Consider the following 26,291-nt stretch of genomic DNA (forward strand, 5'->3'; position numbering starts at 1 on the left):
AGAACTGGACAGCTACGTGCAAAAAAATGAAACTTGAGCACCAACTTACACCATACACCAAAATAAATTCAAGGTGGATAAAAGACAAATATAAGCTGTGACGCCATTAAAGTCCTAGAGGAGAACATCGGCAAGAAAATCTCAGATATTTCACACAACAACATTTTTACCTAGAGCAAGGAATATAAAGGAAAAAATAAACAAATGGGATCTCATCAAAATAAAAAGCTTCTGCATGGCTAAAGTAAACAGTATTAAATTAAAAAGACAACCAACTGTATGGGAAAACATTTGCCAATGATACCTCAGACAAAGGTTTAATTTCCAAAATATTCAAAGAACTTACATGACTCCACTCTAAGACAACCAACCCAATTAAAAAATGGGAAAAGGACTTGAACAGACACTTCTCCAAGGAGGACATACAGAATATCCAGAGACACATGAAGAGATGCTCAATATCGTTAGCTATCAGAGAGATGCAAATTAAAACCACAATGAGATACCACTTTACACCAGTCAGGATGGCTATCATAAACAGAGCAACGAACAACAAATGTTGGAGAGGTTGTGGGGAAAAGGGGTCCTTAGTTCACTGTTGGTGGGATTGCAGACTGGTACAACCATTATGGAAAACAGTATGGAATTTTCTCAGAAAAATAAAAATCGACCTGCCTTTTGACCCAGCAATTCCACTGCTAGGATTATATTCCAAGAATTCTAAAACATCAATTTCAAAGAACCTATGCACCACAATGTTCATAGCAGCATTGGCTAATTGGTTAGCCAATCTTTGCTAATTTACAATAGCCAGGAGTTGGAAGCAACCTAGGTGCCCGTCAGTAAATGAATGGATCAAAAAAATGGTGGTACATATACACAATGGAATTCTATGCAGCAGAGAGAAAGAAGTAGCTACTACCCTTTGCAACAACATGGATGGGCCTGGAAAGCATTATGCTGAGAGAAATAGGCCAGGTGTTGAAAGACAGATACCTTATGATCTCACCTTTAACAGGAGCTAAGCAATAAAACAATCAAGCAAGCAGAATAAAAACAAAGACACTGAAATAGAGAATAAGGGGACAGTGACCACAGGAGAGAGGGAAGGTAATTTAAGGGGGAAAAAGGGGAGGGATTTGGTGGAAGAAATATGAGGGACACAGGGACGAGAACTAAGGGAAGTGGAAATGGGAGGGAGGTGGGGAGTACGGGGGGGGGGGCTGGGATGGGAGAAATAGACAAAAATCTGTACTTGAAAAATAACTAAATAAAATTGTTTAAAAAGATTGTCTCTCAAATTGATGTACATTTTGAGACATTTACCAATAACCTATTATTGGCACTATCATCAAAAGAGCTATAATAAGATATTAGCAAAATGAAAATTGATATTGTTTATAAAAATTCCCATAATTATCTAGTGATGAGAATTCGTTAATATTATTATTAGCTGTCACACAATTGGTCACTTCTCCCTTGGTCTGAATTCAACAAATTGCTCTTAACTTCTTCAAAAAAATTGAGGAAAAAGAGACATTGGTATGTAGTGAATACTTCAAGACTAAGAACAGATCCTTAAAGAAAATTTTGAAAGCCTCTATCTTCCCTGTGTTTGATTTTCCAACTTGTGTGAATTGCAGCCACATTCTATGTAAATGTGACCTATGTTTTCTTCACTGTAAACCAATGAAAGCTTGTGGACCTAATGAAAATCAGATTACTAGAAGTTAAGAAGATGTTAATGCCAGGAGACAGGGAGTGAGAACTCAAGTTTAGTCTTCCTGTGACTCCCCAATCCTGCAGTGTACCTATCAGAGTGACTATACCAAAGGAAAAGCTAGCTGTCTTTTTTGATGCGGGAACAGTAGGCTTTGGAAAGATGATCCAGTACAGAAAGATATTAATAGAAAGAGAGAAGGGGTGCAGAGCTCACCGACCCAAGCCATCATAAGGATGTGGTCTTTGTTTTTCCTCTCAGATTGTTCTTGGCTCATAAGAGACAGGGACTCTCAACAGCTTTTAAAAATTGTAAAACAATGTGTTTATTAAAAATGCATCAGGCAGAATTTACATATTTATTTAAGAACCATTTTGCTTTCTTAAGTGGTCATTTCTAATTCTTAAATCTACAAATTGAAAATGAACAAGAAAAAATAATCTGGAAGAATTTGAACCACAGAGAATGTACTCTTGGCTGTGTTACATTAATTTTTATAGGTGGAAATACTGAGATACTCTTAATTTTGAGGAGACTGGTAATCTACTTACATAGCAATTAAAATTTCCAGTAGGTCTTCATAAAATTTTTAAAGGATCTCAATATCAAGTCATGTTACTGGCAGTAAACCACTGAAACCAAATGCAAATCTGTGGTCCTTTGACAAATGAGCTTATTTTTCTCTTGACAGTCTTTTTAGGATTGTGGATGTCTTTGTAATGCTAGGGCATACAAAATCAATCTAAATTGGTGTGCACAACTCTCTTTTTGCCTGAAATAATGTCCTATAAACTTTGCAGATTCTGGCTTTTTTCAATCTTGGCACCCACTGCCTGCTGTATTCCTATAACTGAGCCCAGTGTTTATTGGAAAAAAAATGATCCCACTTAGCATACAATGTCCTAGAAGGAAGCAATGATAAGCAGGTGTGTTTCATCTGAGGCCCAGCAGGCCATCCTTCTACAGAGGCTCCTTCAGCAGCCTAGCCACCTGTAGAGTTCACATGGAGTCAGGGCCAGAGCTATGACTCAGAACATGTGTCCATATCACTAACGTCAACTATGAGCTGCTGCTCACACTGTCCCTTGCTTCTTAAAAATGTCTGCACTAGAATGTCTTATTTTCTTATATCCATTGAAACACCTAATATCTAAATCAATCTCTCTCTCTCTCTCTCCCAAGTAGATATTTCAGATATCAATTCCCCAAACAGGTTATTTTGTGGTAACATCCTTGTAAATAGAGGGTTTAACTGAGATATATTTACATTACATATAAAATAACTGAATTCATTTTTGTCTTAGTTTATATTCCTTGGTGGTAGAGCTGAGGCAAGGGTCTCTTGCAAGTTGTTTGTTTGAAAGGTGAAGGGGATGGGAAATAAGACAAGGTAGGCAAGGCACATTATCAACCCAGCTACCACTGTGGATCACTGAAGCTTAATTCTGCTGGGAAAACCCTAGCAGCCAGAGTCAAGTTTATGCATCCAAGTGATACCACACAAGGGACAAGGAGATTGGCGCAGTTTTTCATCATCTTCTTTAGTCATTGATTAAAGTCTGCTCCTAAGTGGTCCTAAGTCCTCAGCACAATGAGCCTCATGCTTTGGTTGATGAAACTTGCTCACTTGCCAAAGATTTCAGTAAAAGAATATCGGTTTTAGCAGTTGGCAGACAGGTGAGCTTGCACAAAATTGGTAAAGATAAGGGGATATAGCTGGGACATATGTAACATCTCTAACAGCTTTGTTATTCAATGGAACAATGAAATCTTTAGGGGGAAAAGCTCTGTAGATTAAAGAACACACTAAGCCATTCTAGATGTTGTGGATTTGTAGAGCCAAATGGAATAAGTGCAGAATTTAAAACATGATTACCTCCATCCCCACTTATTCCATCTCTGCTCCCAGTTTTTGGTCTACACAGGAAACAGGGCTTAAGTCTAATTTTTTTCTACTGGACTGTGCTACCAAAGTTCTCAACTTTTTTGTAATCTAATTGATTAACCCTTGGTTTCTTTTAGCATCTGATTTAGAAGTAATACCAAAACTCTCTTAATATTTACAGCCAGAGTTTTATTTTGTGAAAAAATTTTATCTTTCATTTATCCATCCTGCTACATTTTTTTAATGTTTCCTTGATTTCATCCTAAAGATGCCCATATTTTGGACCTGACTATTAATTGCAATATGTCTATGAAATTTTATTTACTTTTTAAACTTATTTTAGTTTTTTTTGTTTTTAACTACAGTTGCCATTCAATATTATATTAGTTTCAAGTGTGCAGCATAACTGTTAGACAGCTACATAACTTATTAAGTCTAGTACCCACTTAGCACCATAAATAGTTATTACAATATTATTGACTGTATTCATTAAACTGTACTTTACATCCCCACTTATATTCCCCATTTTATAGAGCCCTACTGATATAAGACACATACAAAAATTCTACATGTAGAAATATTAGTGATTCACAGATACTTACACAGTTATTTTCCCCATATACAAATATATTTGATGATTTGGGTATGCACATGGTATACTTTAACATTTAAACCAGAATAGTTATCCCTGGCTGGTGTGGCTCAGTGGACTGAGTGCCTGACTGCTAAGCAAAGGGTAGCTCTTTCAATTCCCATCAGGTCACATGCCTGGGTTGCAGGCCAGGTCCCCAGTAGGGGTACACGAGAGGAAACCACACATTGACGTTTCTCTCCCCTTTTCCCCTCTCTCTAAAGATAAATAAAATATTTAAAGAGTAAGCCAGAATAGTTATAGATCATAATAGTTACAAATCTTGGGGAGATAGGGAGTTTCTGTAGCAACTTGCAAATTAGTGTTTAAGTGTTCTCTTTCACATTAGGAATGCCAGAATATACTTCTTTGACCCATTCTGCTCGTATTTGCCTTCACATGACCTTGTGCTGTCCACTAGCTGTTTCATACTATGCATTTCATAGATCACATTTCTAAACACAACTATTGCAAAATTAAATTTCAGAATGCTGTTTTACATATGAAAATATTTGTTTCCCTTTTTGGGGATTCTTTTTTTCAAAGTGATGTATGGCTCAGTTTTGAAGCCTCACATTGATATTGCTCTGACACAGATTAAGCAATGAGAGAGCAGCAATGTAAGTGCTACCATCTAATTTATTTCACTTTCAGGTGATCAAAGAGATGTCCACACAAGGCAATCACACTTTTTGAAACAGCCCTTTCAAATTTCCTGAGGCTCTTCTAGTAAGTCATCATGGCCACATGGGGTTAAATTTGAGCAGATCAGTGGGAATGATAATGAACTGTCTTATCAATGAACCTTTTTCTGAAAATTTTAGCTCTGAATTGTAATGTACTCTAGATAGATCCTACAGTATAATGTCTGTTATATCTGTTCCAAGCACTGATCCCTGAAGGTTTACAAGACTTTGCCAAAGCAGTCATTAAAACTAAGGGCTGCATAAAATGATGTCTGAGCCCTTAACATTAAAGGTAAGGTGATCAAAACCTGAGGAATCACATCTATGGCCAACCTGGGATAAAATACCTATTAATCTCAGTATCATGGGAAGAAGTCTTTATATTCGTGATGGTTTAAAGGCTTTATATTCAACAGACTTAAAATGCAGCAAACCTCATTAGGTGAGTAACATTTTTCTAAACTTCCTCAAATGCTTTATAAATAAATTATTGGGAGAGATAATGAGAAGCCCTGGACATGCTACCAAATATTTAATCTTTTAAAAAAAATTGCAGTACATTTACACAATAAAATTTTATGCAACAGAAAGAAAGAAGGAACTCCTACCCTTCACATGAATAGAACTGGTGAGTATTACGCTAAGTGAAATAAGCCAGGCAGTGAAAGACAAGTACCATATGATCTCACCTATAAGTAGAATCTAATCAACAAAACAAATAAATGAACAAAATAAAACCAGAAGCATAGAAGCAAGGAAGAGACTGACATAGGAGATCATAGGAGAAGTGGGGGATGAGGGAAGGAATAAGGGGAAGGGCCTAGTTAAAGAACAAATATAAACGACCCATGGACATGACAACAGTGTGGGGACTGATTGTGAGAATGGTGTGTGTCAGGGCAGGGGAGAGTAGTGGAGAAAATTGGGACGACTGTAACAGAGCAGGAAAAAAGAAACTAAACACAAACAAGACTCAAAATAAAATATCTTGTCTTTTGAGATAAAAAGAAAAACTATATAATAGAGATGTTCAGATTAATTTTTGTGAGACATGTCCATGATTAACATTTACATGTATATGGATATGGCGGTGTAAATGATGGTCAGAGGTGAGACTATTGAATTTTACAAGAACCCTGTGAGGCTGAAAAGAGTGAAGGTTAAAAAAATCCCCTCAACCCTTCATGTTACTAGAAATGGCTTACTGCAAAAAAGCAAAACAAAACAAAAACATGATTCCCCTTATAACTTTGATAAGATTCCTTGTGTGTCTCCCTTGTTTACCTATTATAAGCCCCAACATAGCCCCTCCAAATTCCCATTTTTATTCTAATAAATGATTATCAAATTGTTTTGTCCATACCAACTCAGCAAACAAAATGCTTTGAGAGAGGGAATTACAAACAATGGCCAGTCCACATATAAAAACAGAACTTTGCTCCACACTTGCAGCAACCTGCCAATGTAACTAACGTCTTCTCCATAACAAAGAACGGAGGAAGCCAGCCTGCTCAGTGTCGGGCTTTCAGGAAATAAGGGAGCTATCTCCAGTGACAATCCAGGGAGCTATACAATAACTTCTGCAGCAATCAGCCCCCCAAAAGGCCAGAACTTGGTGAATAGCTGATAGCATCCTTAAGGTTTGCTCTTATTTTCAACTTAGAATGAATCAGAGAAAGTAAAATATGCACCCCTAACAATCATACAGGAGATCTGCTTCTAGTTAGCCAGCTTTCAGCTTCTTCATGCCAACAGCCTCCAATCCCAGCACACCTGAAGCTTTCCCTGTTTTCTAGTAAAAAGCTTTCTTAATCCTCTGCCTGCTTTTGAGTCTCTGCTAAACCCAAGTGATGATGGCTGACTCCCTCGCTCTAGCAAAGTTGGAATATAACCTTTTCTTATCTCATTTTGTTGGTCTTTGTATGTTCCCAAAGGGTATTCATCAGACTTCAGTTAAGCTTTTCTCTTTCCCCCACCTTTGCTGCTTACCCCAGGAGTCAGCACACTGACCCTCCTGAGAGAGTCTCAGTAAGCCGATCTATCATCCAATCGCAATATCGCCTTCCATCCCACTTCCCCACCCCTCCTTACTTCTGGCTTCATTCACTTCTCTTGTAAAAGAAAAACTGTTTTTGCTGAACCCTTGCTACACTTGCCTGTATTTCAGGCACGATGTTCTCCCTGCACAGGAGCCCGCCCTCCCCTACTATATACATCCCTCCTCCCAGGCAAGAACCCTTTCTTATACAGTTTCCCCTGAAGTTGTTTTTTTACTTGACAGAGGTTTTATGAAAAAGTTGCTGATCTACATGTGTATATTACTTATATTTAAATTTTATTTTTGTGTGACAAAACGATAGTTTCTGTATGGCATGTGACAGGGTGCTGCAAAGAGATTGACCAAAACCTTCAATGACTGTAAAAGCAGTGTGACCTAAAACTCTGTTGGAGTATGCATGTGGCAGAACGAGTTAAACAGGAGTACAAGGGCAATGGGAACTTGAATTTTATTCAGTCTGCCTTTGGTTAGTTTTAGGTGACAGGAATCAGGGTTATGCAGCATCAAAATATATAAACATTTAAATTATTTTCCGAAAAAGTAGTATTGACATTAGAGATGAGGAGTGCTTTCACATACTAATTCCATTTTTTACATTTATTTTTAAAATTTTTTATTACCATTTATTCTCCATATGCCCACTTCCCCCTGCAATCACCACAAAGTTGTCCATGTCCATGAGTCCTTTTCCCTTTTTGCTCCAACCCTTCACCTTCTAATCACCACCTTATAGTTATAAGGTCACCCTGTCTCCATCTATGAGTCTGTCTTAGTTTTGCATATTTCAGTTTGTTCATTAGATTCCAGATATGAGTGGAATCATATGGTATTTGTTTTTTTCTTACTGGCTCATTTCACTTAGAATGCTCTCCATGTTCATCTATGCTGTCACAAAGGGTAAACTTTTCTTCTTTTTTATAGACGAGTAGTATTCCATTGTCTAAATGTCTCGTAGTTGTTTTATTCACTCATTGACTAGTGCAACCATTGCTAACCTTTTTGGCACCATAGACATATTTCATGGAAGACAATTTTCCTATGGACTGGGTGTGAGGGTGGATTTCTAATAATTCAAGCACATTACATTTATTGTGTATTTTGTTTCTATTATTTTTACACTGTAATATATAATGAAATAAATATACAAGTCACCATAATGCAGAATCAGTGGGAGCCCTGGGCTTGCTTTCCTGCAACCAGACAGTCCCATCTGGGGGTGATGGGAGACAGTGACACCCGAGTGTGTGGCCTATGTCCAGTCTACTGTGTAATCTCCTTTTGGATGTAGCCACTGCAGAAACCCCTGCTTCGCAAAGATAGGATGTTGGACAGGGAAGCAGGCTTTTTAGTGCTTTTGTGCCAATCTCAGGATATTCTGCCTTGACTTTAACCCAATGTATGGAGATTTCAAGTTGTCTCAACTATACTTTTAAGGCCACCTTCATTTGTGATCTCAGGCAGTTAATCCTCTTCTAGCACAGACAAAGTGATTCACCTGGCTTATCACAAATGGGTCACAGATCCATTCCAGGCCAGTTCAGGGCTCTTTTGTGGTTGGGAAGGAATGCTCAAAGTTTTTTTGAAAGCCGAGACAGGTGATTATATAGCAGCTGGGAGAAAGAAGGCCCTGGCCCAATTTCTTTCAAAATATCTGCTAATGTTTGAAACATGTCAAAAATCCCAGTGATCACTCATTGCCCTGTAACTTCAGTTGGCTTTGAATGCAGCCACTTTTTCTGCCACCTTGAACAGAGTTGTCATTCTCCCCTGAATGAACAGATTGAGTTTGTTGAGCAGGTTGTATATGTCATACAAGTAAGAAAATTTTGCAACCCATTTTGTGTCACTGAAACATGCTGCCAGTGGTGACTGTTTTCCCAAAAGAAACCTCTGGAGTGGCTCTCATAATTCAGAAACTCTGTCCAGTGATCTACCTTTAGAAAGCCTTTTCACTTCCATGTGTAAGAGAAGATATGTGTGCTCTGTGTTCATCTCCTCACAGAGCTGTGCGAACAGACTTGAGTTAAGGGCATGTACTTTAATGTGGCTGATAATTTTAATCACATACTGCAAAACCTTGTTAAGGTGATATTTTTTGGCTAGCCAATACTTCTGTATGGATGACATAGTGAGTAGCCTCACATTAAGAAGTGGCCTCTTTGACCTGAGCTGTGAAAACAGAAAGCCGTCCAGTCATGGCAGCCACTCCTTCAGTGCACATACAGACACAAAATGACCAAATCAGTTTTCTTGTTATGTAATCATTCAAACACTCAAATAGTGCTGCAGCTGTGGTGGTGGTTGGAAACAAATGTGCACACTGCATATCCTCACACACATCCTCCTGAAAAATACATCACCCTAAAGCAAATACTGTTGCTTTGTTGCCAACATCAGTAGATTTATCAAACTGGATTGTGTACCATGGTGACTTATTAATCCTCTCTAACAATTGTGCCTCAGTATCCTCTGCTATGTCACTAATTTATCTAGTTATGGTGCTGGCTGAAAGAGGAACACGTGCCACCTTTTGAACTGCAGCCTCTCCTAAAAGTTCACAACAAATGTCCTTAGCAGCAGGCAGAATCAGCTCTTCACCAGTAGTAAAGGGTTTATTAGCTTTAGCAATGCAGTTAGTCACCAAGAATGATACTCTCAGTGCAGACACGTTTGATGAAGTGGTAGTCTTTAACAATTGCTTCTGTTATTGGTGTTCACATATTTTTCTTTTGAAAAATTCCAAAGGCCTGTCTTTTAATTCAGGGTGCTTGGTCTCCATGTGGTGAAACAGTTTTGAAGGTTTCATGGCTTCATTGGATAACTGAGTTGCCACATATTATATAAAGTGGGTTTCCTGAATGTGAATCATCTGTTGCAGTGAGCACATAATTTAAGTAGGACAATTGGTATTTTTTTAATGCAGCTTTCTTAGAGTGTTCTGTTGTGTCACCAATGGGTCTTTCCCCGTTTTCAAGAAGCTCTCCAGAGACATTTGCTTTTTACACATTTTGGCCAGGGTGAGCCTGTGGACTTACCAAATCTGTGACTGAGACAAGTGTGCTGTGCAGGAAAGAAGCATGGATGGAAAGGATAAATAAAATAATGGGTGGGCCATGTGTGGACTAAAATAAGTGTCAGATTCTGACTTAAAGCCTGACACCAGATGTAACTATACAGCTGAAGTACATCAACTCACTTACCACTATAAAGCCTGCTACCAGATGCAACTTAATTGTCACTTGCCACTCACTGATAGGGTTTTGATATGAGCCTGCAAGCAATTCATTTGTTATGATCTCTGTGCAGCAAACCCCTCTGCTAATGATAATCTGTATTTGCAGCCATTGCCCAAGGGAACTGACAGAAGGCTGAGCTCAGGCAGGTAATGCAAGTTCCCCATGGAACAGCTGTAAATATAAATGAAGCTTCCCTCACTCACCTGTCTCTCACCTCCTGCTGCAAGACAGTTTTTAACTGGGCCTTGGGCCCAGTTTTTAACAGACCACAGACAGGTACTGGTCAGTGGCCCAGGGGTTGGGGACTCCTGTAGTAATGGACACTTGGGCTGCTTACATATCCTGGCAATTGTAAATGATGCTGCAATGAACATAGAGTGCTTATGTTCTTTCAATTTAGTGTTTGGGGTTGCATTGAATATATTCCCAGAAGTGGGATAAATCAACAAACAAGTGCTGGCAAGGGTGTGGAGAACCCTGGTTTACTGCTGGAAGGAACACAGATCAGTGCAGCCACTGTGGAAAGCAGTATGGGGATACCTCAAAAAATTAAAAATGGATCTGCTTTTTTTGTTTATAAATTCACCTACTTATGTGAAGAGAACAAATTTAAGACTCATAGAGAAAGGCTGTTTTTGGATGTATCAGTTAAATTCTTGCCATATTTTTGCAAATGTATTCAGTCTACAGAATTATGTACTTTCATTAAATTTTCTTTAGAAAGACAGCAAAGAGTGTTTGACCTATTAATCAGAAGTGTCCGTCTTCAATTTTCCTGACACTCTAAAAAAAAGAGCTGCAAATAAAGTATGTTTAAAGTACTATCAGAAATGCTGTGGAGTTCTGTTGAGCCACATTCCCTCACTCCGTCATGTCAGGGATATTCTTAAAAGAACAACCTACTATTGCCACAACTAATGCTTCTTTAAATCTAGCTAATTACAATAATACCACCAAGCATTTATTTATAGCTCACTATTTTCCAGGCATTATCCTAAAAGTTTTTCTGTAGTATTTAATTTAATGCTCACATATTATTTACGATGCAGGTGTTATTATATTTTATGGATTAGGGCATTGAGTCCGAAAAACAATAGAAAACCATGCCCAAGGTCACACAACTAGTTAAATGTTAGAGTGAAGAAGTAAGCTTGTACTGACTGACTTCATAAATATGACAGCCAATCACTACCTAAACTTCATAAAGATGTCACTCAATCACTATCTAAACTGCCTCCCGAATAGAATGGTCACTACCATTCTCTAAGGTGATACATCAATTCTGCTTGCTATGTAGCATCAAATATGAAGTCTGCGTGTTCTAAGACTTTCTATTTTGCATCTGCCATCCTATACTAGAAAGTCTTACAATCTGTACATATAAAATATTTTCTTAATCATTAACTGACTGTTTATAGGCAGAGTGACCCTTTTACATTTTTTCTTTTATTGTAAATAACATTTCCTTATTGTAATTTTTTAAACATAAGTTATAAAAGAAACAATAGTAGGTGTCTCCCTCAAGCCAAACCTTGTTAACTTGTTTCTTTGTGTCTTTCTAGTGGAAAACGTGTGTGGGCGTGTGTATGGGTGTGGTGTGTATTTGTCAATTAAAACAGTGCTCAAACATATTTTTAATATATAAAAGGAATTGCTAGCCTGCTATACATTGTTCACTTTTTTCACCAAAGAATGTATCTCAGACATATTCTCATGTCTATAAATACTGATCTCTCTCATTCTTTTCAATAATTGCAGAGGTTTCTGCTGTACATAATACATGATGCTTAGAGAGTTATATGTTAATGGAAATGTTGATTACTTAAAAATTTTTTGTTCTTGCAATATGATAGAACCAAGTCTTCACATATATAACTTGACATTTTTTGATGGCATGTCCAGTAGGTAAATTCTCAGCAAATATTCAAAGGATGCATACTTTTTATTATAGATATTGACACATTGCTCTCTGAGTTTTAACAGTTTATATTTTCATCAACTATGTAAGTGACAGTTTCCCTGAAAATTCTACTACACCAGATATAAACTACTTTTGACCCTGATATAAGATACCAGATATAAACAAATTTGCTTTTTTATGTTTTTGGTTTGTTTGCATTTTTCTGATAATTTACGAGAAAGTGAATACATTAACAGGCTTATTGTAATGCACACACATACACACACAACCTCTCTGTAGCTAGTCCTCCAAAAGAAAACTTTTTGCTATCAAGGAAAGCTCTTTTCTAAGGTACAAGTGAGCAACTTGAGGTAATCTATACACAATTGATGACCACATCATATAACAAGCATGGCCTCATAGGGCACAGCAAAGAGTTGTTGGGACATATTCACAAGAAGCCTAAATAGAGGCTTAATCAAGACATATTTCTACAGCTCTGAGTAGAGCAACTTTTCAACTTTTGCCACAAAGGATTTCAGGATTGTTAGGAACCAGTCTTCTATGTACCCCCTTGTATCCTTTCCAAATGGGATTGTTACCTGTTTTTCCTGTCCCTGTTTTACTTGGGGTATGGAAAACAGATAAATTGTCTTTTTACTTGATAGGTTTTTGAAAGAACTGCATAAAGATGTAATATACAGCAGGAGCTTCTTACTGTTGAGATTCATGCAGTTATTCGATGACAGGAACATTGTTGACATGTCTTGGTTGTGATGAGGAATTTGCAAACGTCAGGGAAGTTAACACTTGTCGACACTAAGGGAGACTATGGTAGACTGCACTGTAGTTTCCACATCTTCACTTCCTTCCTGTGACAGAGTGCCTACATACAGGGTATCTGCATACTCTGCTGTGTGTCTTAGCAGTGCTTGCTTTACTAACACACACATGCGTACCTATATATCTTTGTATGACCTTGACATAGTCTTATGGTTTATTTTGGAGATCATGTAAACAAATCCTTTAAATATGTAATAGACTAAAGCATTGTTCATTTCCATAGTGTGCCAAAGATGTCAGAATGCCTTTCTTCCATCACACGATCTGAGGCCTGCGGAGCGGCAGGGCCAAAGAGCCAGGCAGAGCTGTCCCGCGACTTCCAGAGACGCTGGCTTTGGCCTCCTTCGGCCCTTGTGGTTGTCTCCTCTTGTGATCCAATATTCATTTGCTGGAAAAAGTCTTGCTTCAGGAATCTGAAAAATTGTCTGACTTTTCCTCAGGTGGTTGTGTTAACTAGAATTTTCAAAAGCTACAGATGCCCATCTGTTTGCCTTTCCAACTGCATTAGTTTCTTAGATTTGCTAGTCATCTTATAGTATCATATAGTTTGTGTTCTTATGTTGCCCTATACCTAGTATAGTGGTGAAGAGATGGTGAAGGGTGGGATTAGTAAGAGTGCTACCTCTTGATACCGAGTGCAGAGTGTAATGAAGATTATGAACTCAGTGAGAATGTGGCAGTAAGGGAGAAGGGAATGTGCTGCGACATGTGACCAGAGAACCTGGTGGCTCTTCCTCATAACAGGGTCTGAAGTACATTTTACTCTATCAAGGCAAAAATTTGCCCCTTTTTAGAGTGAAATAATGAAAATTAGAAGTTTTCTAAAAAAATTAAAGATGGAACTGCCTTTTGGCCCAGCGATCCCATTGCTGAGAATATATCCTAAGAATATAAAAACACCAATTTGAAAGAATATATACACCCTTAAATTCACACCAGCATTATTTAAAATAGCCAAGATCTGGAAATAGCCCGAGTTCCCAACAGTGGGTGAGTGGATAACAATGTTGTGGTACATTTATACAATGGACTACTACATGGCCATCAAAAAGGAACTCTTACCTGCTGCAAGAACATGGATGAACCTGGAGATTATTTTTTCTAAGTGAAATAAGCCAGTTAGTGAAAGAAAAGTACCATATGATGAACAAAATAAAAATGGAGGCTTGGACAAATGGAACAGACCGATATCTGCCAGAGGGGAGGGGAGAGGGGGACTGGATGAAAGAAGGAGATGAGATTAGCTAAAGAACATATATGCATAATCCATAGACACAGACAACAGTGAGGTGACAGCCAGAGCGAATGGGCACTGGGGCTGCATGAAGGTGAGCTAAAGGCAGGAAAAAGAGGACATTTATAACAGTGTCAACAATAAAAAAGTAAAAAATATATAAAGGATGAAGAAGTACAGCATAATAAGGTACATATGGATTGAATTTCACATAGCAAAGAAGCAAAAGTAGCTGAGAAGTGAAGGAAGTCGTAATTTAAATATGAAGTAGAGCACTGGGGACAAGCTAACTACTAGCCAATAAAGTCATACAGAAAGCTAGAGTCGTAAGACACTGACATGGAGCAGGACAGACAGGCCACAATTTGTAGGAGTAACGTGTTGTGTTTCAGGCACTACACACTAGATGCCTTCGCACCTGGGATCAACGTCCTTGGAGAAGCTGCACTGCCTCCTAGTATGTGTGATCCAATCTCTGTACCATATGTATGAGCAGTTTGCTGCTCGAATCTTCAAAAACTTAGGCAATCCAGAAAGCATGCCCAGCACATTAAACAATTCTAAATGCTTGCTTTTTTTGCTTCAGAAAGATTGTTGGGAACAGACAGGAACCAATGTGAGAATTCAACTTCAAGTATAAAAAACAGTGTTCTCTATTATAAAGCAAATGGATTAAGATGAGGTGTGGGGCAAGGAATAGAGCCTCCTGCTCAGTACAAAGGTGTTCACACTAACCTCAAGACTGCTGCCACATACATGTCACTACCTTCAATTTCATCTTTATTCCAGTTGTTAGGAGAATGATATTTACCTTGTTTATGAACAATGTGAGCACAGAATACAGCATAGCCTCATCCAGTGAGACAGGTGTTCCAAGAGTGTCTTGTTCATGGTCGTTGGAAACTGCAGTGACCTGGGTGTGCAAGTTGTCCTAGCCCCAGCGCACAATGTTTGACTGGTGGCATCCTCAGTACCCATTATCCCAATAACATAGTCACCATTTCTTGTTCCTGGAGGCGGGCTGAATTAGGCCAGTCCACTGGTCATCAGGTTTCCATGTGGAAGGAGTGGCTGGATGGTGTATCTGTTTAGTGATGGACGTGCCCTTCAGGTTCCTGGGGCTCCTGTTAGGGGAGGAGAAGGGTTGAATCAAGAGGAAAAACAACTATGACTTCTAAACCTATTTTAATGTAAATTTTTTATTTGAAAAGAGAAAGTGGCCCTATTTTCTGCATTAAACACAATGTGGTGTTATTAAGTCTGTTATTTACTCTTTTATCTCAATAAAAATTAATGATCTTGCTCTAGGGAAAAATTAGACTCCCAAAGGTCCAAACAAGGAAGTTAAGCATTACCTATGGATCAGAGCAATCTTAGAGGCATGGAATTGTTGCTGCTGTTACTTCCAATTTAGCTGCCCCTGAAGTTTAACTGCACATTTCTTCCCTTTACCCTTCTCCAGAAATAAAGCAAGTGACAGGGTTCTCAGAATCTTCAAAAAATGTTTTTCTTCTTAAGTAACATTTATGTGTCCATGCTTCCACTCAGTAAAAAACATTTCTCCCCTTTCACATGTTCCAGCAAGAAAATTTTCAGATTTTCAGGGGACAGCTAGGAAATCTAATAAGCTAATGTATTAATAGTATACTTTTTATTGTAGTATAAAAAGATGCCACTCCATATTTATTCACATTGCAGAACAGTCTCAGAAATACCATCTTCTAACAAAAAATAATAGATTTTAAGTGGCCTTCAGCTAAGGAAAATTTATTTATGAAAGGATAACCATTTAAAATGCTTGTTATAAGCTTTATGAAGTATATAATAAGGCAGTCGACAATGCTGACATTGTGTATCTTAAAAGTCATGTTAGGCATTTTCTTAGTTCATGCTGCTATAACAAAATTCCATAGACTGGGTGGCTTGAACAACAAATATTTCTTTCTTATAGTTCTGGAGGCTAGAAGTCCAAGGTCAGGATGCCAGCATGGTAGGGCTCTAGGTCAGCATTCACTTTCTGGATTTATCCTCAAAAGTTGTTTCCTTTGTTCAGCATGCAGATTGATCTCATATCTCTTTCTCCTTTTATAAGAGCACTAACTCCAACATTCCAGCCTTGTCCTCATGACCTCATTTAAACTTGTTACCCCCCAAAGGCCCTATCTCCAATATCATATTGGTGGTAAGAGCTTCAACCTACAAATTTGTTAGGGAACACAAATATTCAGTCTCTATCAGGCATAAACCATTGTTTAAAATGTCCCTCAAGGGTGGAGGAAGAGAATTGGGAGCAAAATGATATGTAATTATCAATATCCAAATTTCATTGTGGTTTGTGACAGACTGAATTCAAAGATGAGCATGGTGGAATGTCAACAAGATTAAGTCTACTAATGTGGATATAAGGCTCAGTTACCTTAACTCAACTCTAATTTTCAAGTATGATTTCTAGTGTGTCTTTTGGTTATCTATAATATTTGAATCTCATTAATTTCTCATTTGGTCTTCTATATTTAAAAATATGCTTGTTTGTTTTGTTGTTTAGCTTCCTATTAAAGGTGAGATCATATGGTATTTTTCTTTCAGCACCTGGCCTATTTCACTCAGCATAATGCTTTCCAGTTCCATCCATGTTGTTGCAAAAGGTAGTAGCTCCTTCTTTCTCTCTGCAGCATAGAATTAGAGAACAAGGGGATAGTGACCAGAGGGGAGAAGGAAGGGAAGTTAAGGGGAAAAAGGGGGAGGGATTTGGAAGGACAAATAGGAAGGACACAGGGACGAGAACTAAGGGGGGTGGAAATGGGAGGGAGGTGGGGAGCAAGGGGCGGGGGAGGCTGGGATGGGAAAAATAGACAAAAAACTGTACTTGAAAAATAACTAAATAAAATTAATTATATAAAAAATATGAAACAAATGAGTCATATCTTAATCTGTATGAAATAATTTTATTATGGACAACTATATGCCAACAAATGAGACAAGAGGAAGAAATAAAAGGCATCTAAATTAGAAAATAAAAAATAAATCACTTATTAGTTGTGGTTAACATGATACTGTATAAAGAGAACTCTAAGGACTCCACAAAAAACTACTATAAATTGTAAATGAATTCAGTAAGATAGCAGGATACACAATTATTATTCAAAAATTAGTTGCATGTTTAATACCAATAATAAAATATCAGAAAGGGAAACTAAGAAAACAACCCCAGGTATAATTGCACCAAAAAAGTACCTAAGAATAAATTTAACCAAGAAGGTAAAATAATTGTACCTGGAAAACTATAAGGCAATGAAGAAATAAATCAAAGAAGATATAAATAAATGGAAGCATATATCACATTCATGCACAGGAAGAATTACCACAACTTAAATGTCTCTACTACCCAAAGAAATCTATAGATTCAATGCAATCCCCATCAAAATACCACTGGCATATTTCACAGAACTATAACAAATAATCTAAACACATATGAAATGACACACAAAAAACAAAAACAAACTGTGAGAAGACTTAGCAATATTGAGAAAGAACAAACTTGGGGTTATCACACTATCCAACATGAAACTATACTACAGCCCTGACTGGGTGTGGCTCAGAGGGTTGGGCACTGTCCTGCAAAGTGAAAGGTCACCAATTCAATTCCTGGTCAGGGCACATGCTTGGGTTGAGGGTTTGTCCCTTTTCCGGGTGTGTATGAGAAGCAATCAATCAATATTTCTCTCTCACATGATGTTTCTCTCTGTCTCATTCTCCCTCCCCTGCCCTTTCTCTAAAAACAAATAAATAAAATATTTAATTAAAAAAAAAAACAACCAAACTACAAGGCCAACCAGCATATTAGTGGTATAAAACAGACCTATGGATCACTGGAACAGAATAGAGAGCCTAGAAATAAACCCACGTCTATATGATCAGTTAATATTTGACAAAAAAAAAGGCAAGATCATACGATGGAGCAAGGAAGGTCTATTTAATAAATAGTGCTGAGAAAATTGGACAGGTATGTGCAAAAAATTAACGTAAACCACCTCCTTACACAGGAATAAATTCAAAGTAGATTAAAGACTGAAATGTTAAGAGTCAAAACCATAAAAATTCCATTTATTATCCCATTTTTACAGATGAGAAAACCGAGGCCAGCAAGAAGTCTATATTAAGGGTCCATGGAAGAGAAAATCCCCAAATAATAAAAAGATCACAGGCAGATAATCAAGGGTTGGTTATTTTAACAATTAAGCGATTTCAAGGCAGTTGATCAGGTTCTGTGAAATTTTCTTGTATTGCTTCATATGGTAACAGGTTGGTTTCCTGAAAATTAGGCCATTGTTCAGTAACAAAATATGGTCATGTAGCTGAGCCTCTTTGTGGGATGGGGCTCCTCACCAAATGTCTATTTATTTGAATCAAGGAGAAAATTTTTTCTTAAAGTGTAACAAAAAAATTCCTCATTTCATCTCATTTGAAATACTGGCGAGTGTGACAGTTCCTAAAGCTCACTGGCAAAAAAGAGTGGGGTGGCTAAAGTTGATTTTGGCCAGGTACAAGGTATCTCCTGGGAGTAGACACTTTGTCCCTGATTTCTGACAACATCTAGATCACTTTTTAGCAAGGAAGAAGGATAGAATGTTTAGGGTTTGGCAACCAATATATCTACCATGGTCACTATACATAAACATTCTTAACTGGATAAATTAAATAAAGATAAAAATGAGATTAACTTGTCATTAATAATATGGAAAATAACATCTATGTAAAGATATTGTAGCTAAGTGTACAAAAAGTAAACAGACCTACAATGCAATCAAATTTGATAAAAAATTAAACTTGTCAAAGAGATTCCTGTCTTCCAATGCTCATAACTTTATGAAACTTTATTTAAAAAATATGAATATGGGGGTAGGAGTAGAGGAAATGAGGAAAAGGAAAAAGGACTCATGGACATGGACAACAGTGTGGTGAATGCTGGGGGAAGAGGGATAGGAGGCTAAATAATAATGAAAAAACACAATAATAATTAAATTTAAAAATTAAATACAAGGTTTTGAAGATATTACCACAGTTTTTAAAAGACAGATTACATTGATAACACACACACATATATGTGTGTATGTATACACACACACACACACACACACATATATATAGAGAGAGAGAGTGATTGGCAGACAAGTTTATTTTAAATCATTCATCAAACATTTACAAAATATATACCAGGTTATAATGTATATAAACTGGAAAAATAGAAATAATAGAAACTGTGTTCTCTAAATACAATTTATAAACAGTATATACATTAAACTAAAGCATTTAAAAATAAGAAAATTAATACTATAGAATAAGTTGATAATGTTAAAATCATATTTGAATGGATTGGCACAATAGTGAGGGCAACAGTAGAAATGAGGACTAAACCCAAAGTTATCTTTTTTGAAAATGGAAATCCTCCATTTCAAATTAAAAAACAATATATTGTGTTAATTAATGTAGCAACTTGGAATACTACAAGGACAAATCTGAAAAGGTTTCTATTTAAAGGAAATGGATATATTTTTATTTGTTTCCTTTTCTTATTTGTTGGGGGCTCAGAAGTCATAGGGCACAATTACAAAACTAGGGTGACTTTGGATTGCTTAATTTTTTAAGGCAAGAATTATTACAAGAGAAGAGAAATTCTGGGTGAAGAAGCAAGCATCAAGTTAGTTACGAAACATTCTGCGGTTGGAATTCCCTTATCGATAGGCCTGTGGTATTCATTTCAGTCCTTCTATCCCATGGGAAGAGTTATTCAGTGACACATGGGACTAGACAGGGTTTGGGATGGTGGGTACAGGTACACTTGCTGGCACCAGTGTCTGAGGCAGGGACCTAGGCAGAAATTCCAGGGAGCTGCTCCAGGACTTATCGTCTCACCCAAATAATTCTGGCCCCAGAAGGAGTTGCACAGAGGAGCACAGACCAAGGATGACGGGCTGCAGGGGTGCCTGGTTCCTAGGCCCCAGGGATCAGGAGCCGCAGCAGTGGGAGGTGCGCTGGGTATGGCAGGTCAAAGCCTGGACTCAGGCTGTCTCATCTAACCTGCTCCTTTAGCTCCAGCTGGCAGTACTTCTACTGGTATAATTACATTTTTTTCCTGCTGCAGCTGAGATGGGTGATGAAATCTGTGGGTGATCTCCTTATGGAACTATTGTTCAGCAATAACTTTGGTGTTATTTCCAGAATGAGATTTCTTATTTTCTGAAATATTGATAGGTTAAAACGTTTCCAAATTCAAGTTCTGGTTCCTTTGGCTTAACAATTATTTCTATTTACACATCTCTCATTGCTTACATTTTACTATTAGCAATAAAGAGAAATTCTTTTCAAAGCCTTTTGAAATCTTCGCAGCTAAATATCCAAGTTCATCACAACCAAATTCTCCTTTTCCCAAATCACTAGAATACAATTATAAAAAGGTTACCTTTCCTCCAATTTTCTATAACATGTTTCTTATTCCATCTGAGATATCACCAGAAGAAACCTCAATGTTCACATTTAAACCAACATCTGTTCATTATGATATATGTATTTTCTAAGGTGACAGAATTCTTATCTCTAGCTCTCCACTTCTTTTCTAAGCTTTTACCAGAATCACATTTTATGTTCATTCTTCTTTTTGTTTTATTTCATAAATGTTTTTATTACAGTTACTGTGTTTAAATTGGAATCCAAATAAGATCCACAAAATGAATTGTTTGATATGTATTTTTTAACTTTTTTTTGTGCACTTGAGAAACATGGAAAAGACATTTATTACCAAATTATAAATTAGAGGTGGTGGGCGGACTAGGGCAGGAGGAGCCAAGTGGTCACGTCTGGGGCCTCTGCTCTTTCTCTCTGTCCTCCTGGGCCTGGATTCGGAGTTCCTCCTCAAGGCGCTCCTTTGCTCGGACCACCTTTGACTGCAGGTAGAAGGAGCCGCCCACAGATTTATCGTTCACCTTGAATAGATGTTCATAATTCTGCAGAGGAGGGGAGATGATGAGAGGTGTGCAGTCTCTGAGTTACAGAGGCAGGGGAAGCTTCTGGATATCCTTGGGGTTCAGCTTGGAGACATTGAGGATCTGCTGTGCCTCCTGGAGGCTGAGGCCAGAGAGGTTAGAGGCAGCTGCAGACTGGTGTCCGGCAAGTCCCCGGGCATCAGCTGCGGCTCGGCTGGCTGCAAACTCCTGCCGGAGGGCCCGGGCAAAGGCCCTGCCCACCACCTGTACCCCCATCACAATGATCTGGGCCAGGTACTTGGCCATGGCTGCTGCTCTACCTCAGGGTAACCGGCTCTATCACCGGGTCCCAAACCGGCTCCAGATCCCAAACCGGCTCCCCCCAGCCCCGGGGCCCCGGCTCAAGGCTAACTTTTTTTAATTGATGTCTAATATAGTTGACTCCCTTTTCCCTTCTACCAATAGGCACTGCAAATTAATCTAGGCTTTTTTTAGAATTCACATCAAAACATTTCCAGTCTCTACTCTTTACCCAGATCCAAATCCACTTCTATATATTTTAGATATTTGGTATAGCACCCTACTCCTCAGTACAAAATAATCTGTGTTAGTCCTTTCAAGTTCCTCAAAGGCAAGGCCACGTGAGGACACAGCGAGAAAGCCGCCATCTGCAAGCCAGGAAGAGAGGCTTCACTAGAAAACAGACCTGCTGTCAACTTGACCTTGGATTCAGCAGTATTCAGCACTTGAAAAATTAATTGTACCCTGTTTAAGTCACCTGGTCTGTGTTATTTTGTTATGACAGCCCAAACAGATTAACATACTAAGTATAACAAAAAGTTTTGCCAATAGTATATATATATATACAGTGTTGGGGATAGCTAACGAAAAACTTAAAGTTATAGAAATATTCATTATCACTTGTTCCAAAGAGTTTAAAATTGTCTGTCAATTCTTGAGAATGGTAGAATTATCATTCTAATTCTGACTAAGGTTAATGAAAATTTTTTTACCATATTTTCCAGTTTTTATTATAAGAATCACTGCTTGGATGGTGTGCATAAGATTGAGTTAATGACATTTTGGGGTAGTTTTCCTGACTAGTTTATGCTGGTTTCATTTCTAAATCTCTGAGTAGAAATCAATGGGATATGGTTCACAGGAAATGTGGGGTTCAGATATACCTGAAAATCTTTAACAATTACTCTGTAGTCAGCAATAAGGTTTTGAGTGGGAAATTAAATGAAGACTCAGAGCTTCCTTATAAAATAGAATTTTAACAGTGGTATAAATTCAGTTAAAGTATGCATGTCATTAAGAATGACTTAAGTATGATATTTTTTCTCTTTGTTTGGGGAAGGCAAATTACTCAGATAGAACTTAATAATTCATATAAAGCAAATCAGTGATTCTCCAGATAGAGAAAATGAACTACTGATAATACAATGAGCCAAATATTTTATTTAACCCTCTTGTGTCCCCAGCTGTCATGGATAGTGCTATATTTATTTGGGCATAAACATTTTCCCTTTTGAAGTTAGAATGTAGTTTTTATATGACTAGATATTAGAGTTAATAATGTCAGGTTATTTCAGCTACTAGAAAAGGTCAAGGCAAGAAAATGTTAATTTGGTTTTCATCTAAAGTTTCAGGGAATGGTATAAAATTCAGTGTCTGTAAAGTACTGCACTGTGGTCACAGTCTGTGAGACTGTAATGATAGATTTCAATAATAACTTATGATCTTTTGGAAATAATAAGTATGTAACAATGGTTTAACAAAAGTATCTTCAAAAAGATTATTCTGCAGGTTCTATTCTATTAGTAGTCTATAAATGCTAACTGGGAAAAGTAGAAAGAAGTTTGCAAAAAAATAAAATTAGAGTACAGGAGAAGGTTAACCTGGGACTCCAGACATTTGGATAGTCTTGTTTCAAGGATCTGCAAAGTAACCTGACAGCTTTGTGTCATTATGCACTCCATTTAGAGGAAAATCATCTAGAAATTCTTGGGCTACAAGCAGATTTACATTGTCGTAAATTCTGTTTGGGGTCTCTGTGCAGGCTTCCATAGCTGTTGCTCAAGTACGATTTATATCTCCTTAGTTAGTAGACAAGGATCCATGCATCAATTCTTTGAAGTTTTACTTCTATATCAATTGTTAAAGTCTTTTTAAGGCCTCATCAATCAGGGATAAAGGACTGCACTTTTCAGACATCTTTTCCAGAAAACCAAGACTCCAGGTTTTATATTTTTATAAAGTTTGCTTAGGGGGATGTCCAGGTAAAGATGCTCATACCTGTTGATGATAGAACTGGGGATATTGTAAAGTACCTTGTGATAGTTGGCCATTCTTGCAACATGGTAGTGTATAAATTCAGGGCTGATATTCCCAGTGGCAAGGGTGGACTCATTACTAACTCAGCAGGAAAAAAAAAATAATGCACTCCAAAGAAATTGGTGTTACAGCCCTTAAGGTCAAGGGCAGGAACTTTGGCCAGAAAAGTTTGTTTCTGAAAGCATGGGTAATGTTAAGAATTGTGTTTATTTATTTTTTGCATGATATTAATTATGTTATGAACTGTGGAGTTTTATGTGTTAGTGCATTGCAGAACTACTTAATGGCAATCTCAGTAAAATGAATACATTTATTACTAGAAAAATAGTTTGGGATTCCCCAATAAAAAACACAGAACTCACAACTATTCTGTATCAATAAGACACAACTCTCTAATATAGAAAGGCTGTGTTCTAGCCTTAAAAGTATCCAACAACCAGAACACAGTAAAAATCCTCTGGCAGGAGTAATTATATAAAGGTCTTTTGATGTGTTTAAATGAGTCCTGATGTTTGGGTTCTCACACATATTTTGTGTTATATAGTCTTACCTAAATTCTTGCCTGAAAAACTATGGCTAAAGAATATCTTACCTGGCTGGCATAGCTCAGTGGATTGAGCGTGGGCTACAAACCAAAGTGTCACTGGTTTGATTCCCAGTCAGGGCACATGCCCGGGTTGCAGGTCAAGTCTTCACTTGGGGGCACACAAGAGGCAAACACACATTGATGTTTCTCTCCTTCCCTTCCTCTCTCTCTAAATATAAATATAAATAAAATCTTTAAAAAATAATATCTTAGAGAGATTTAATTTAAATTACCCACTAGTATGAGTTAAAAATGGTGACCAATTTACCTCTGTTGTATGGGTGATTTCATGTTGGAACTTAACAAAGTTATCTTGAGATACTCTAGCTCTCATTACCAGATAGCCATCAAAGAGCGTTAGATATTACCTACCTGTAATTCATATATAGACCTTTCTTAAAATTATTTTTAGGCCAACTTTGGATTCTATAAAGGGCTATATGTATTGTCATACTGCTTGCCTCCTTATACTTTCTTATCTTTAGTTATATTGACATTTACATTTTTCTCTTTTTGAATAAAAATTTTGTTACTATATAAGCTTTTATGGTTACCTTTATAATATGAATAAATCCATTCAACTTTTACCAACATCTCTGTAATATCTATAAACTTTATCTTCTTTCATTTTTTGTCCTTAAAATTGGATGTCCATTGACTCAGTATAGGACTCCAGGTCTACAACTTTTTCCTATAGAACTTCTTGGTATGAGCTCATTGACTTCTAATATCTAGTAATCTAATGAAAACTTTATTATCAATATGATTCCTTTTTCTTTGCTGGTTACTCCTCCCCTCCCCTCCCCTCCCCCCCCTCCCCTCCCCCCCCCTCCCCTCCCCTCCCCTTCCCTTCCCTTCTCTCTTTTTTTTCTTGAAGTTCAAAATTTTACAAACATATGACTAGAAGTGCTTAGAGGTAAGTACCACTACATCCACCTTAATTGGTACTCTGCAGGTACTTTAAATTTCAAGATTCAAATTTATTTCATAGCTTTGGAAATTTCATTATTTTCTTCTCTCTCTCTTCTAGTTAGACCAGTGTTGAAACTATCCTTTATATTTTAATTTTTTTTATTTAGTTCTATTTGGCAACTTATAAGATCATTCTTTAATTTGATATTCTATCATGTTAGTTATCTCCTTAACTACTCCCATTCTGCTAATCAGAGAAACTTTTTAGTTTTTGATCCCTAAGAACATAGGTTGGCTATGTTTTGTTTTTGCAATCTTATTTTGCATTTTTATAAAACTTCTAAGTCTCAAGTTTTTGGTTTCCTGTAGTAACTTTGTTTCTTTAGGTGTTAGTTCTTTTATTTGCTGAATTTTGTTTCTCTCATTTTCTTTCTCTTAAAATTTTGGCATGGTTACAAATGAAAATTTGTACCTAGATGGTCTTTATGTATGTCATAGCTGACAGGCAGTGACTGAGGGAAAGACCAAATGGAAGTCAGAGGAAGTATACTAACTAGTTCCTTGTGTTTGGGACCTGACTGCTCCTTCTTTCTTCAGTTTCCCTAGTTATTTGCAAATACATTATGTTGATACTAAGAAAGCTCTAAAAATCATGGTGGTAGCTTAGCACAGTTTTGTGATTTTGAAGTCAAGCTTCATTTTTCTCAGACTTCATATGGTCTCTACCACTTTCATCTCAGAAGCCTTGCTCTTCAACTCTGAAGCTTCTTCATCCTTACGTTCTGATACCTCAGATCCCTACGTTTCTCTTGGGCCTCTGAAATCTCCTTCTATGGCTCAACATCCTTCACTTTTTAAATGAAAAAGAAATTTTTAAGTCATATTTATTGTTTTGTTAACTCCATGCTTTAAGCTCACCACATTACGCTCCTAAAAGTTTAAGGTCTTTTCCTAATTCAAAATTAGGGTCAGACTTTCCATTAATGAAACTTGATCCTTAATCTTAACTTGGAGGCTTTTCACTTCCTCACTGTCTTCTTTACCCTTTCACTATTAAAAATATGTACGTCTTTCAACCTCTAAAATCTTCACCTATGAGTCACAAAATTTTACTCCTTAAAAGAAAAGTTAGTCTATCACTGGTGTTTCCTCAGCTTTGTACTTTCAATCTATTACAGTTTAAAACAGGAAGAAAAGACTAAGAAAGAGTTAAGGACTTAAGCTTGGAGGAATGGATCTATTTAAGACAGAGATTCAGCTTTGGTTTTTCTAAAGAATCCCA

At 37.3% G+C, this 26,291-nt stretch overlaps 2 pseudogenes; one reads left to right on the forward strand and one right to left on the reverse strand.

Annotated features, from left to right (window-relative positions):
- Positions 1 to 14,600: 14,600 nt before the first annotated feature.
- LOC119046960 (putative transmembrane protein 183BP) lies at positions 14,601 to 15,183 on the forward strand (annotated as a pseudogene).
- Positions 15,184 to 20,961: 5,778 nt separating this feature from the next.
- Positions 20,962 to 21,552, reverse strand: LOC119046964 (mitochondrial import inner membrane translocase subunit TIM16-like; annotated as a pseudogene).
- Positions 21,553 to 26,291: the final 4,739 nt, after the last annotated feature.

Source organism: Artibeus jamaicensis, unplaced genomic scaffold, assembly GCF_021234435.1.
Source record: "Artibeus jamaicensis isolate MK-2021 breed Jamaican fruit bat unplaced genomic scaffold, CSHL_Jam_final contig_536, whole genome shotgun sequence".
Classification (NCBI taxonomy): Eukaryota; Metazoa; Chordata; class Mammalia; order Chiroptera; family Phyllostomidae; genus Artibeus; species Artibeus jamaicensis.